Source organism: Ictidomys tridecemlineatus, chromosome 13 (assembly GCF_052094955.1).
Source record: "Ictidomys tridecemlineatus isolate mIctTri1 chromosome 13, mIctTri1.hap1, whole genome shotgun sequence".
NCBI classification, from domain to species: domain Eukaryota; kingdom Metazoa; phylum Chordata; class Mammalia; order Rodentia; family Sciuridae; genus Ictidomys; species Ictidomys tridecemlineatus.
In genome coordinates, this window is record NC_135489.1 from 95,562,342 (window position 1) to 95,578,891 (window position 16,550).

The window sequence follows — 16,550 nt, forward strand, 5'->3', positions numbered from 1 at the left end:
CTGCTGCCTTTCTTAGGGCCTTATTATTCTACGGTACCCTGTTTCCTTGTTATTTATTCAGGTGTAAGCAGACTTACTGCAGGTTTTCTCAAATGAAAACATTGCAGGAATACCAAAGACAGTAGTGTTTGCATTAGTGTTCTGTAATTGCAACATGGTGCCAACATTAATTACTGACAGTCAACTAATGAGAATTTGAGAATTGTGAAATATGCCTAGTTGCTTTTGTGTTATACTTTGGTGGTCACTGGAAGGTTTTGGAAAGCACCCCCCTATCCCCGATTTTTTTTTTTCCCCTCAGATTTCCCTTTCTCTAACACCTAGGTCACTGTCAGCTATTCCCCTCTCTGTAGCCACCACATGTGTCTGAAGAGAAAGCATTTAATAAAACTGTTGAAATATTTTTCTATTTCTTTCATTGTGTTTGAATGCCTTACAAAGTTTCTGGGTTTCTTTTGTCTTCTGGATTTAAAATTTGAGGCCATTCTTAGGTATTTCATAGTGTGGGATTTGATAATCACATTGAGTTGCTTATTGTGTGTGTAACCTTGTGATTGAATCTGTTAAATGAATGCAAGGACTAGAAAATTATTCAAGTACTTGAATGAAAATGGTTATCATGACAGTGGAGTTATAATAATTTAAGACATACCTTTTCAATAAAAATATTACATAATCTAAAACTTGTGCTTTTAAAATCATTCTTATTCCACTACATACTTGCTAACTTTGCTGTTGTTGAAGTACTAATTATTTAAATTTATTTTAGGATTTGTTAAATTTCATTTTTCGTAAATACACATTTGATGATTGTATTATCATTCACATATAAATAAAGCTAACTGAAGCGATATCTAGCTCTTGCGTTTTTGTTAACTATTGTGACTTTATACACACAACTGTATTTGCCATTACACCCTGCTTTCTTTACTTAATTCTCCTGCCTAAGCCGGCACTATTTTGCAGAAACTATTTTCATTATCCTCCTTCATTTCCCTAGTTTGGTTCACGTATTTCCCATATGAGGAATGGTGCATTAGCATCCCAAGTAGCTTTGCTTTTTCCCTCAACTATTTTGAACAGTAATACATTTAAGAGACTGGAATGAAAAGGTTGAAAGGGAATTTAGTGGTTTTCTATCTACTCCTCTGCTGCTTAGCTTTTTGTCTCCTTTTTGAAGAATGTTCAGTGAAAGGAAGGAGATAGATTTATGATGTGTTATACTCCTAACCACCTGGGATTTCAAATTTCCTTTCTAAATTGAGATTTAGGGTACAGTTTCTAAGGCACTTTATATGCTGCAATTATTTAAAAGAAAACACACTTTCAAAGATTTCAATAGAGTAGCAAACCCCTTAATTTCATGTGCACTGATTTAAGAATGCACAGGAGTAAAGTGAGGAAATTAGAATACTTTAGTGAGACAAGGGGTGATTTTTTAAATCAATATCCCCAAATTTCTTCATAGTTTTAACTTTAGTCTTGTAAACAATATGTGTCTAGCCATTTTCCTTATTTTAAATGAGCCTTCATATTTTTCTCCATTTAACTTGTTTTTCAGATTCTGTGTGCCTAACATTGTTTCCGTCTTGTCTTGCTTAACTTGTTGGGTTTGGGAGAGGAAGTCAGGGAGGGGGATTGAGGAATCCTTTTGCGGTTGGAAGAGATTTTCTCAGCAGTGTTTGTTGATTGAAGAGATGACCTGATAAGCAGTATCTGCATTTGATTCCTTGGGATTCTGAAATCTTACTTGCTTGAAATCCAGAACTTAAAATTTTAGCTCAATCTAAAACTTGTTTTTCTTTAAGAAAAAGTGTGGGGCAGAGTAATGACATTGAAGTGCTAGTAACATCAGGGGGGAAAAAAAAGCAATAGGATGATTTTTCTGCCATTCCTGGCCCATGGTTTCCATTCTCAGGGTCACCTCTTTGTTAAAATATGACCAAGTTATCTGGTTTCTTTTGTTCTTTTTTGTAGGTTTGAATATGTAAGGAAAAGCCCAGAAGGCACATTTTAACCATTAAACTATTTAAAGAATTTGTCTCAAAATGCTACCTAGTAACTTTACATGTTATCATTTGGAACTGTTCCAAATTAGGCTGGAGGAAGGCTAGGGGAAGTGTCCTAGCAGGATAGGTTTCTACTAGTAATAAAGAGGGAGAAAAGAAAGGGTACAAGTTAACTATTTTGAGTAGAGGACGTCAGGGGGAAAGTCTGTATTAAAAAAGACAAGCAGGCTCCTCAAAAGGTGGCCTCAGTTTGGCAGGGCCTTTGCCACCCTTGTGCTTGATGAAATTTTTTTTTTTTTAAGTTGAGCACGCAGTATGCAGTGCTGAGGATCAAACCCAGTGCCTCACACATGCAAGGCAAGTGCTCTACCATTGAGTCACAGCCCCCACACCCTGGAAAAATTCTTAATGGAGTTATGATACTTAGAAAGCCAGGAGTGAGGATGAGGGGTGTACAAAAAAACAGTTGAGTGGAGACCTCCCATTTTTGGATTCTACAGTATATTACCTCTTGCACAGGTTCCAGTACAGACCTAAGAAAAAGCATTAAATAAATTTCTAGAGCACTTTTAGGTTCTCAGCAAAAATTGGGAAATAGTTAACATGTGCCCTTTGTCTTCTTGCTAAGAGGTCTCAATTTTGTTCCAGGCATGGATCCTTGATTTTAGGAAAGGTGTCCTAATTCTTGATGTAGGGGGGGTAGGTATGTGACTATATCTGACTAAGGAGTGGTGGCAGGAAGAGGGTTTTATAAGACTATCTGGAGGAGAAACTTGTGCTGTATGCTGGTGCTTATGTTTGAACATGTTAAGAGATCCTCCCAGGATCCCACATGCCTTAGGAAAATTCCCTAAGTTTACTTTTAAGAGTGAAGTGTTACCAAGCCATCAGCTAGGAAGAAACCTTTGTGACTTAGATAAGGATAATAGAGAATGGGTCTCTGACATTCACAGTAGGGCCCTGAATGAGAGCAGAGCTTGCAGTGGGGGAAAGGCTGATGTCAAAACCATCATGTCAGACACCTGGCTCTTAGAAGTGGCAGCTAGCAAAGACCAAACAATGTGTAGACTTCGAGCCACCTTTCCTGGTGCTGATATGAGCTAAGCCCTTTGGAAATTTAAATCATCCTAAGTTTGATGCTTTAAATTAAGACAGGTATGTAAGCAAGTTTGAACTCCACTGCACTCAGAAAAGGGTAGACAGCAAGATGGCAGCTGTGTGATGCTTCAGTGTTTGGCACCCCCACGGAAACATGAGTTTGAACAGCTGTTTACCCACTTTCCTCACAAGAGTTAAGGAAATCAGGTGAAAGATATCCCATGTTCATGGTTTGGAAGAATAAATATTGTTAAAATGTTGATATTACTCAAATTGATCTACAGATTGAATACAATCTCTACCAAAATACTAATGACATTTTCCACACAATTAGAAATACAGTTAGTTTAAATGGGTAAGATTTCAGTGTTCTACTATATTAGCAGAAATGGTAGCTCTAGGTATTCAGCAACTAAAATTTTAAGATACATTTTTGTGTTCTTGAATGGTAACTGCAAAATTTTGAACCTCTGTAGTTACCCTAGTATAGAATTTACTATCCTTAAATAGAATCATTTAGGATTAACAATGAAATACTGAAAAGCAGGGTTTTAAAATAAAACTATTAAGTTTCTTAAATGAAAAATTATATACCTAGGTATGCTACCCAGAGCACTTAATTTGAGCATATTTAACATGACAATTGCCCAATAACAGTGTCACACACCTGTGTACATGGACATGCAGTTCTCACTTTGGTGCCTTGTTAACAGAAATTTATGTACATAGGAACCCTGTTTTTTTGTTGTTGTTGTTTTTGTTTTTTACTTTGCCTTTTAGAGAACTATTCAAAGTGAAAACAAGGTCCCAGTATGAATGAATAAGCTTGCATTAATATAGTACTATGCAGGCCAAGAACTGCCTGTATTCATACCCTTTGCTTCTTAAAATATGCCCAGCTCCATTCTTTATCTTGTTTTTGTTAACTGAGTCAGTTTGTCTCAATTTGACTCAAATTGACTCAGCCTGTCAAAGTCTGACTATTGAATCATATGTTAACTTTTTTTTCAAAATTGTTTTTGCTATTCTAGGTTATATGCATTTCTTCATGAATTTTACACGCAACCCATAAGTTTCTTTTTAAAGAATGTTATTTTTTAAAAACTAGTCTTGGACATATTAGTCCTAGGTCCTCAATGAGAGTTAACCTCTCTAAACTTTCAGGTTCTATCATTCAGACTGTGTTAGTCAGCTTTCTGTCAAAATATATGAGGCAGTTAATTAATGTTATGGTTTGAATATGATGTGTCCACCAAAAGAAAGAAGGTTAAGACTTGAAATGATTGGGTATGAGAATCTTAACATAATCACTGATATATATTAACTGCACATTAACCATAGAGAAGCAGGGTGTGGGTGGAAGAAGTAGGTCACTGGGAGTGTGCCTTTGGGATTTATATTTTGTCCCTAGTAAGCAGAGCTCTCTCTGCTTCTTTGTTGCCTTTTTTCCTCCTTCACAACACTCTTTCATGATGTTCTCTCACCTCGGGCCCAGAGCTATGGAGCTGGCCATCTATGGACTGAGACCTCTGAAACTGAGCCACATAAACTTTTCCTCCTTTAATTGTTTTTGTTAGGTCTTTTGGTCACATTGATGAAAAATCCGACTAAAATGACTTAGAAAAGTTTAGTTTGGCACATGGTACTGAAGGTTCAAGTCCATGATTGAGTGGCCCCATTATTTTGGGCCTCAGTAAGGTACATCAGGGTGGACGTGTGGTTAAGCAAACTGCTCACTGGATAAATGCGGAATCAGAGAGAAAGAGCTTAGGTCCTATAATTTCTTATAAGGGCATTCCCCCAATGAGCTAAGGGCCACCACTAAGCCCACCTCCTAAGGGTCCTCCTACCTGCCAGTAGCACCACTCTGCGGATCAAACCTTTAACACAATGGGACATTTGGGGATCATCATACAAATGATAGCACAGCCCACTGGCAGTTGCTTAAGAAGCCAAATACTAGAAGGATAGTAAAAGTATGTTGTTTTACTCAAACTTGAAAGAAGAATGATTCAGCAGAGGGGACTCTGACCAAAATGAGAAAGGAGTAGGAAAAATTTGAAAAGACGCACAAACTTTGAGGTCTAATACATTTGTCTAATATTTCAAAAGATTGCAGATAAGGTTCCTAATTAATCTTATAATGATTATTTCAATATCTTAGATATCCTAATATAGAGGATGGAAGACAGAATGGTGAATGGCAGAGCAGAGGATATCTTTAATTGTGGGAAAATATTTCCATTACTAGAAGACTCCACTGAAGAAAAAATATCTGGCTGACACATAATTCTTTTGTTATTAGGGGAATGGTAATATGGGCACCAAGAGAGTCACTCAATGTGTACTTTGCATATGGTTTCTCTCCCTTAGCATATTTTAAAGGTTCATTCCTGATGCAATGTATACATTGTTCCTTTTTATTGCCAAGTAGTATTCTGTTATATGAATTCTAAATTTTGTTTATACTTTTGACAGTTGATGGACATTTAGGTATTTTTCTAGGTTTGGTTCTTATTTTTTTTTTTTTTAAAGAGAGTGAGAGAGGAGAGAGAGAGAGAATTTTTAATATTTTATTTTTTAGTTCTCGGCGGACACAACATCTTTGTTGGTATGTGGTGCTGAGGATCGAACCCGGGCCGCACGCATGCGAGGCAAGCGCGCTACCGCTTGAGCCAAATCCCCAGCCCTAGGTTTGGTTCTTATGATTAATGCTGCTATGAACATTTTTGTTCAATATTTTCTAAAAATATCTGTTTTAATTTCTCTACAAGAAATACCCAGGAGTGGACTTTCTGTGTCATACAGTACTGTTTAACCTTCTAAGAAACTATCAAATTCTTCCAATGTGGTTGTACAACAGCAATATATGAGGTTCTATTTTATGGTATTTTCTTTTTTCTTGATTATAGCTATTCTGTTGGATATGTAGTAATACCTGAGTTTCAGTGTCCATTTCCATAATGATTAATTACATTAAGTATTTTTGCATGGACTTATTAGCCATTCTTGTATCTTTTTTTTTTTTTAGAGAGAGAGTGAGAGAGAGAGAATTTTTTAATATTTATTTTTTAGTTACTGGCGGACACAACATCTTTGTTGGTATGTGGTGCTGAGGATCGAATCCGGGCCGCACGCATGCCAGGCGAGCGCGCTACCGCTTGAGCCACATCCCCAGCCCCTCTTGTATCTTCTTTTGATGATATATTTGCTTACATCTTTTGATTGTTTCCCCCATCCCCAACTTTTTGTTATTGAGTTATAAGAAATCTTTGTGAATTCTGGATACAAGTACTTAATCAGATTCAATGTCATATTTGTCTTCAGAGGCCACCATCACTGAATACTACAGGTTAGGTAACTTAAACTACAGGTATTTACTTCTTAAATTTTGGAAACTGTAAAAGTTCAAGATCAAGAAGATGGCTGGTTTGGTTTCTGGGGAGAGAGAAGTTGCTCAGTGTCTCTTCCTTTCCTTTATGAGAGCACTAATTCCATCATGAGGACTGCACTGTTATAATTACATCTAAACTTCATTATCTCTTGAGGGATTTAGCCCCTAAAACTACCACATTGAGAGTTCAAAATATACTTTTTAGGGGGATACAGTTTAGCCCATAGCAAATTTCTTGAAGCTTTCCCCCTGTTTTTCTTTTTAAGACTTTTAAAAATACCTCTTCCCCTTATGTTTAGGCCTTTAATCCATTTTAATTTATTTTTCAAATACAGCATAAATTAAGGGCTCCACTCCACTCCTTTGTACAGAGATATTCAAACTTCCCAGCCTTCTTTGTTGAAAAGACTGTCCTCATTGGCTGCTCTTACCACCTTAGTTGAAAATCTTTTGGCCATAATATATACAAGGATTCATTTCTGGATTATCATATTCCATTGGTCTGTAAGTCTCTTTTTGCCAGTATTGCACCATTCTGACCACTATAGCTTTATAGGTGGGTTTCAAAATCAGGAAATAAGAGACTTCCAACTCTGTTTTCTTTTTTTTAATCCTTCAAAATTGCTTTTGCTGTTCAGGGTCCCTGAGACTTCACATGAATCTGGGGATGTATTTTTCTTTTTTTTGAAAAATATAATCAAGGGCTGGGGTTGTAACTCAGTGGTAAAGCACTTGCCTAGCATGTGTGAGGCACTGGGTATGATCCTCAGCACCACGTAAAAATAAATAAACAAGATAAAGGTATTGTGTCCTTCCACAACTAAAAAATATAGAAAAAAATTTTAAAAATATAATCAATGGCATCTTGGTAAGGATTGCATTAAATCTGTAAATTGCTTTTGTAGCAATAATGTTTTAGCAATATTAAGTTCTCAGATTCATGAACATAAGATATCATTCCATTTATTAGTGTCTTCTTTAATTCTTTCAGCAGTGTATATAGTAGTTTTCAGTGTACAGTTTTTTTGCCTTCTTATCTAAGTCTTTCATGATTTTTTTATTCCATATGATACTATTGTAATTAAAATCACTTTATTTCCTTTTTGATTGCTTGTTGTTATTGTACAGGAATACAATTGATTTTTGTGTGTTTCTTCAGATGTGATGAATTTGGTTTTAATAAGGCTTTTTTTTGGGGGGGGAGTGGAATCTTGAAGGTTTTCTACGTATGAGATCATGCAGTCTTTAAATAGAGACAATTTGACTTCTTTCTTTCCAATCGGATGCTTTTATTGTTTTTTTTTTTTCTTAGCCTAATTGCTCTGGCTAGGACTACTAGTACTCTGTTGAATAGAAGTGATGAGAGTGGGCATCTTTGCTTTCTTCCTGATTTTAGAGGAAAAGCATTTAGTCTTTCACCATTTAGTATGATGTTAGTCAAAAATTATCTTTACTATATTGTAGTATCTTCTTTCTATTCTTAGTTTGTTGAAGTTTTTTTCCTAACATGAAAGGATGTTGAATCTTGTCAGCTGTTCTTTCTGCATCAATTAAGATGACCAAGGTTGTTGGTTTTTTTTTTTTTGAAGGACAATTTTGTTGGATATAGAATTTTTCCTCCACTTTTCTTTCTTATTTATTTATTTGTTTGTTTATTATTTTAGTAATTTTTTTATTACTAGATTGAACCCAGGGGCTCTGTCCATGGAGCCACATCCCTAGCCCTTTTAATTTTTATTTTGAGAGGGTCTCACTGAATTGCTTAGGGCCTTCCTAAGGTTTTGAGGTTGCCCTGAAACTTGCGATTCTCCTGCCTCAGCCTCCCAAGTTGCTGGGATTACAAATGTTTCAAGATACTCTTTAGTTTATCTTTTAACAGTTTCATTATGATATGTTTTGATGAAATATTGAAGACTTTGAGTATCATATACGTGGATGTTCATGTCTCTCCTGATAAGCCTTCTGCCTCTTTGTCTCTTTTCTTTCGATGACTCTCAAATTGTGAGTGTTAGCTCCCTTGATAGTATCTCATCAATCCTGTAAACGTTCTTCATTTGTTTTCTTTTGTCTGAAGTTTTTCAAGTGACCTGCCTTGGTGTTCATAGATTTGTTTTTCCTTTTCCTGGCCAGGCCTGATCTTGATGCTCTGTATTAAGTCTTTTACTTCATTTGTTCTGTTCTATAGCTCTAGAATTTCTATTTGGCTTTTTAAATGTTTTCTGTCTTTTAATTGAATTTCTAGTTTTATTCATGTTTTGTTTTTCTTATTTTGTTGAGTTATTTTGTAGCCCACTGAGCTTTCTTAAAATACTTATTTTGAATTTTTTTATCAGGTAATTTTTAGATGGTATTTCTTTGGAGGTGGTTCCTAAAATTTTATGTTCCTGTGATGGTGTCTAATTTCATCGTGTGTGTGTGTGTGTGTGTGTGTGTGTGTGTCTGTGTGTGTGTGTGTGTGTGTGTGTGTGTCTGTGTGTGTGAATTCCTTGAATTCTCCTGTTGCTGTCTTTGCATTTGAAAAAATAGCCTTTACTCCTTTTGAGAGAGAAATGCCTTCACCATATATCCCTGCTAGGTGTTCTGAGGTGTCTCACATCTGTGGAAGTGTCTGTTTCACACCTCTTGTTCTGTCATGGGATGAGGGCATTGTATGTATGTTTGTCTTCTCCTGATCCTGCAAATGCAGGCTTTGTGCTGAGCCTCCTGCTTGTTTTCCCTAGGATCATATCCTAGTTTGCTCAAGTTTGTTTGAATTCTTCTAGTCTTCCAGAGTTGTCCTATCTGTGTGAATTTCTTGCACTTGCCATTATGTGTTCATGGAGCTGGCCTGGGGAAAGGTGAGTTGAGGCACATAGAGCATTTAAGGGCACCTGTGGGCCAGCTGGTCAAGATCCACAGATGAGGCATCCCAAGAGACTCAGGGGAAATAAACTTGATGGAACTTAGGGAGTAGTTAGTAGAGTCTGACCCCTCTTCTCTGCTACCAGTCTTTCCCAGCCATTCATATATAGCAATCACTTCAGTATTCTGAGTGGTGTGAGAAAAGAAATGGGCCTTTTGGGCAATGTCATATGTGGCTGAGGTAGCCAGATGATCATTCACTAAGCTTTAATTTTTACCCCCTCGATAAAATTACAGGCCAAGGGGGTCTCTTGACATTGATCTTTGTACCACATAGAGGGGTGACATGAATAAAGTGAAACTCTTCTTACCCTTTTCAATTCACCTATTCTTGGATTTTTGGCTAGAGTAGTAGGCTGGAATTGCTTCACTGGATTCTCACACTCCCACAAAAGTATTCTTGTCCTTGGGAAATTGTCAAAATTGATGCTTTTATTGGGGAATGATGGTAAAAAGCACCTAATCTGCCATCTTTTTTTTAATATTTTAATATTTATTTCTTTAGTTTTCAGCAGACACAACATTTGTTGTACGTGGTGCTGAGGATCGAACCCGGGCTGCACGCATGCCAGGCGAGCGCGCTACTGCTTGAGCCACATCCCCAGCCCCCTAATCTGCCATCTTGCTGACATCATTCCTAGAACTATTATCTATAATTGATTTTTATGGGTTAATCTTTTATCTTGTGACATTACTAAACTTATACATTAGTTCTAGGAGGTTTTGTTTTATCTGATTTTTTTTTGCATGTAAATTCTTTGGGATTTTCTAAATAGGAAATCATCTTCAAATAAGGATACTTTTATTTGTATTTTTCTAGTTTAGATGCCTTTATTGCCTTTTCAAAAATGAAATGAAGACAGGCATGGGATGCTGGACGCCAGCCGCAGTGGTGCTCACATAGGCCGAGGGCTGGCCTACTGGCAAAGACTGGTGCTACGAGTTATTTCATTCATGATTTTTATATAGGCTGAAATTTGGGTTGAGTTAAACTCAAGACCTCTGCAAAGAGGACCTATTTGGGGTTGATTTGGGGTTTGGGGTTTGGGTTTTTTTTTTTTTTTTTTTTTTTATCCTTTTTCCAAAATGGGAGCCTCAAGCTATATACAAGTGTTAGATCTGTATCAAGCAATGCTGAGAGAGGGCAAGTATTTCAATGCCTATAATTACATAATGTATGCTGTTGGGAGATTAAGAGATGCCTTCAGAGGAAAAAAATGTAAAGGATCCTGTAGAAATTCAAAATCTAGTGAATAAAGCCAAAAGAGACATTGAAATAATTTGTTGACAGATTCATATTGGCCAACTCTATTCAACTGACAAGCTTGTCATTAAGAAACAAGAGAAGCCAAGGACCTAGGAAGCTGGGAACCTCCAGCATCCAGTCTGTGTGCAGGCTGGGGGCTCCCAATGCTAGCTGAAAATTCCCTTTCACTTTGCCTGCCCTGGGGAAGCTGATAAACTGAGTCATGTTTCCATTTCTGTTTCAGCCTTAGTGAAAAAGGATGGTTGTGCCTTCTTGGTTAAGTGTTTGAATGAAGGGCTGGGAGGTTATCAGAATAATGCTATGTATTTTTGTGTCTCCTCTCCATCACATCTCATCTTGTAGCTCATCACCATTTGTATAGAACATATACAGACTTTGTTTTTCTTGGTGCTTTGACAATAAACCAAATTGTCTCCCTTTTGTTTTGTGCCAAATAACCCCAGTAAGGTAACACACATTCACTTCATGGGCAGGGTCCCACCTTGAGCTGAAAACTCCCTTTGTGTGGGGAGTGGGGAGTAGGTCAGGGTGATGAGAAACAGGATGTACCCTGTAATTTACACCTGTGCCCAGTGCAGTGACAAAAGGTGGCAGACATATGAATATACACCCAGAGATGGAGAACTTTGCAGCCCAGCTAGAGTGTGAGGTAAGGATTGGCAGCAAGCCCCTCCCCACCCCTTGTGCATCAGATTCTTCCTGCTGACAGTCCCCAGTGTGGTGCCTGGACCCTGAAAGAGAGGGAATTGTAGCTTATAGCACTGTGCCCAGCTCTGGGTGACCATCAGGATTGACTGGAGAAATGGAGCCTTGTTAACAGACAAATCTCTCAGCACTTCCCTCCCTGAGGATTCTGACTTGGTAAAGAATGAGAGGTGAGACAGAGTTAATATATATTCTTAAAGATCTCCTAATGTTTTCAGTATTTAGTCAGTTTGAGGAACCACTGCTCCTTGAGTATGTTACAGCTTATAAAGATTATCAGTTGTATACCTTTATCCTAGAAAATACATTCTTTCCAAACATGTAGAAGCAGTATATTAAATAACTTACTTGACTTCTGGGAAGCTTATATAGGGCCTAGACCCTATTTAGTGATTTCTCATTCTCCTTTGTGTACATTGTTAAGTGGATTCAAGATTCATGGGTTGGGGATGTGGCTCAAGTGCTTGCTGGGCATGCGTGAGATACTGAGTTCAATCCTCAGCACCACATAAAAATAAAATAAAGATATCGTGTCTACCTAAAAAAACTAAAAAGTAAATATTAAAAAAAGATTTGTGTGTTATGGTTTGAATAGGCTCATATAAATTTTATAGTTTCTACCAAAAAAACTAACCATTTTAAAATAAAGTAATTCGTTGATGGTACTTATCTAGTTCCAAGATGTCCTTAAAAAGTTTCTTAAACATTCTAGACAGCTTGGAGCTTTACCAGATATGTAATTTGCAAACCTGTACTCATGAAGCAGTTGTTACACATTCATCTCTCTCCCATCCTCTGGGGACCACCAATCAGCTTTCTCCCTATATGAGTTTTCTTATTCTAGGTAATTCATATAAATGGAGTCATAAAATGCATGACATTTTGTGCCTGGTTTCTTTCATTTAGCACAAATGTTTTCAAGGTTCATTCACATTGTAACATGCATCACTAGTTTATGACAATATTTCATCAAACATTCACTGGAATTTGTTTATTCATTTATTAATTGGTATTTGGGCTTTTTGACTACTGTTGGTAGTGTTGCAGATGAATATGCATGTAATTATATTTGAGTGCCTATTTTCAATTCTTATACAATACTAAGGAGAAGAATTCTCTATGTCATACGGTAATACTATAACTATTTTCCATTTTGCATACTTGTATTTTAGTGTCATTCCTGAATCACATTATCATTAAAATTTCTAAAATAGTAATAAAGATGATGATTATATCTTCTCCAATGATTTAGTTTGTACCATAAAATATTTTATCATTTAAATTACATATATTTAGAGCAAAACCCAATATTAAACAAAATTTCTGTAATGGGTGTTATTGGAAGAAATTGATGTGATTTTTTTTCCATTGCTACCCTAATATTGGCCCCTGTTCTGTAAATTTATTTTATCCATATTCCATATATCCAATCTGGTCATAGGAAATAAAAATTTATTTACATTTTAATAAGACCTTTGATTTTCATTCATATGTGTTACTATCTATAAAAGGAAATTAGCACAAATGTATTAAATGAATTTCAAATGTAAGTTATAGATATGTTTGGATTATTGAAGAAACACAGCTATGTGTTTATGATAGTAAAGCACAGAAATACGCATCAGTGTCAATATGAGCAGTCTGCCAGGTTTAGACACTGATTTTACCAATATTTAGCTGAATTACATAACCTCCTTTAGATATATATTTAATTTTTTGAGTAATCACCACACACTTTTCCATAGTGGCTGAAACATTTACATTTCAGCCCACACAAGCCATTTACATTTAGCCCACATTGTAGAAGAGTTTTAGTATCTCCAAATCCCCAACATTTCTTAATTCCATTTGTTAGTACAGCCTCCTTAGAAAGAGTGAAGTGGTAATAGATTGTGAGGTTTTTTTTTTTTTTTTTTTTTTTTTTTTTTGCATTTCCCTAACAAATAATAGTGTCAAACATCTCTTCATGTGTTTGTTGCCTTCTAATAAGTCCTTTACCATTTAAAAACTTTGGTAGTTTGTCTTTTTTTTTTTTTTTTGCTGTTTTAGTGTTGAATTCTTTAGATATTCTGAATAGTTTAGAGCTTTATTGGATATATAATTTGAAAATATTTACTCCTATTTTGTAGGTTGTCATTCACTTTCTGGATAACATCCTTTGATATACAAAAGTTTTAAATTTTATTTTATTTTATTTATTTTAAAGAGAGTGAGAGAGAGAGGGGGACAGAGAGAGAGAGAATTTTAACATTTATTTATTTTTTCTTAGTTCTCGGCGGACACAACATCTTTGTTGGTATGTGGTGCTGCTGAGGATCGAACCCGGGCCGCATGCATGCTAGGCGAGTGTGCTACCGCTTGAGCCACATCCCCAGCCCTTAAATTTTAATTTAAGTCTATTTTTCTATTTTAATTTAAGTCTATTGTTGCTTAAAAGTGGCATAAAATAAATGCCACTCTTTTCCCATATTTGAGTAATAGAATAGTTTTTCATAACATGTTATCTTAACATGTAGTAAGTTTATTTTGTTTTAAATAAGATTTTTGCTTTAATTTCTAACATGGAAAATATTAATAGATTTAACCTTCCCAAACAGAAGCCTTTTGTTTTCCCAGTAATTTTTAAGTATCTAAAGGAGTCCTGAGGCCAGTCTGTTTAGAGATCAGGGCTCAGAAGATTTCAGTAACTTCAGCTAGTCATTGTCTACTTCTAAAGTGTATCCTGTGACTTCGTGGGTCATATATGAGCTTTACAACAGCCTGGCTCTGTTTCTTCTCCCCCATACTGGTGCTGTTGCTGTTATAATGTATTTCTCTGAATACTAAAGCTCCCATATTACATTGTTATTTTCACTTTAAACAGTTGAGGGGCTCATGGGCTCAGAGTTCCCTTTAAGAAAAAGCTTGCTATTCACCTTCAATAACTGCTGCTCCTTGAGATTCTGAAGCTGTAGTAACTTCAGAATCTGCCTCAGTTTGAGAACGGAGGCTGTGATTCCCCAGGCAGTCCCCAGCACATGAATGAGCGTGGCAGCTCACCAGGACTTGACAAGTTTAGTATGGTGCAGCTCTCTTTTAATGGGCTTTCTTTGTCACAGGGTTCCCTGTTGGGTTGGCTAAGATTTTGTGAGCTCTCCCTGCCAAATCCTGCTTTCCCTATGCCTTTCCCAGATGTTTCTGTTTACATGGTGGTCTGAAGGCTTCCTCTGCCTAATTTGGCCTACTTTTTAACTTTTGTGTACATTACCCTCAATAAATCTCTTGTACTCCTATCTTACCATTTGCTTCCTAGGGGATCCACTGAAACTCTTTGTCTTTCTAAGAGACTTTATCTGGTTTTTAAAAATTTCTTCCTCAGAAATTTTTAAACTCAGAATTGAGTTTCTGCATGGTATTGTTTCCCTTTGGCCTAAAGAATTTTTTCATCATTTGATGTAGTTCTAGAGTGTATTATCGGAAAAGGGGAAGAAAGAGAGCGAAGGAAACACCTGGCAAAGCCAGGAGCAGTATGCTTTCGTGAGAGAAGGTCAACAATGGACTTCCAGTGTTATTCCCTAAGGATATTTACCATATGTCATGGGATGGTGGTGGCAGCTCTGGCCTAGTGGACAAAACGTGACATGATATCAATGTTTCATTATATTAATGATGTGAATTTCTGTGTTTTTCCCTACCTAGAAGAGGCAGCTCAAACAGTGGAGGCAAGTCTCTAAGACAGACAGTGTGCCATCAGCTTTTAGAAATTACAAGGTCCTGGGCTGCCTGCCAAGTACTTGGAGGTTATCTGGTTGAATACTGATGTTATGAAAAGAAAGTCCAAATATTCTCCACCTCCAAGCAGTCATGGACCTTCTTTGTAAAGTTGGATATTGGCAGCCCTCTATTCCAAACTTAGCACAAATGTTAAAAATCATTTTGTGATATAGTAAAAAGGGAAATTATGGTGGTACTGAGAACTTGAGCACCTTAAGGACTTTTCTCAAGCAAAAATAATTGTGGAACAGTTGCCAGACTTGGGCATGTTTGTCCAATACCAACCCTATTATTGGATGTTTTAAGTTGTCCGGATAGGTTTGAGTGGGTCCTGTGGCAGCAGTAGGGCAATAAATGAGTTGCCTTATGGTCTTGATCACAGCTATGGAAGGAGATAGAGGTATAGAAAGATATGGAAACCACTGCCAGGGTTGGAACTGACTATAGGGCAGTGCACAGCCATGCTCCTCTGCCAGGCAAACAGGAATCAGGCAACTATCCAAGTGAGATATCTGGAAGATGTCTAGCTGAAGATGTGGCCACTGGCTGTATAGAAAGATGGATCACAAAAAAAAAAAAAAAAAAAAAAAAAAAACCTCTCTGGACCATAACAAAGAAGAAGGGATTCTCACCAAGATACTCAGACATCGTATATGTATGTATCTTTTATTCTACCTGTTCAATAAAGTAGTCATGGTCAAGGCCTCATGTTATGGGATAGATAGCTCGAGGGGACAACCTGCACAGTGGCAGGTTAACTTCACCAAAACTTTGTCCCCCATAAAGAAGACTGCAGTGTTGCCCTAATGTGTGTAGACACATACCCTGGACTGCTACAGGCATATTCTTGCAGAAGGCAACAATAAATGACCTTCAATGGCTTAGCATTGTGTGTGGCACACCTGTGAACATAGACAATGACAAGGGAACACACCTTACTGGCCACAGGATGCAAGAATGGAACTGCCTTTGATCTCTTGTAAGCTTTTCCCAATGTCTCCCATGCTTTCTTTAGGGTCTCTCATTGGCCTGTGTATTACGTACCTCATTGTCCAGACTGTCTTAGACTTGAAGATAGATGTATTTCACTGGTTTGGGTAAATCTTGTCCATAAGAACGTCAAATGTCTCATCTGTCTCATTCTTATGATTCATGTATAAGCTTCAATATTGTCTCACATATCTCAGAGACTGGCTCCACTTTTAAAGAACCAACTGTATTGAGGCATAATTGACATACAGTAAACACACATGTTGAAAGTGTACAATTTGGTAGATTTTGACATGTGTATATCCATTGAACCATCACTGTAGTCAGAATGGTAAGCACATCCATCACCTTTGTAAACTGTTTCCTGCCCTACTCTGCTTAGACAATTACCTCTCTCTTCAATAACTATTGATTAGTTAGTATTATCTAGAGT

At 36.9% G+C, this 16,550-nt stretch overlaps 1 pseudogene; it reads left to right on the plus strand.

Annotated features, from left to right (window-relative positions):
* Positions 1-3,438: 3,438 nt before the first annotated feature.
* Positions 3,439-12,613, plus strand: LOC144370022 (LYR motif-containing protein 4 pseudogene; annotated as a pseudogene).
* Positions 12,614-16,550: the final 3,937 nt, after the last annotated feature.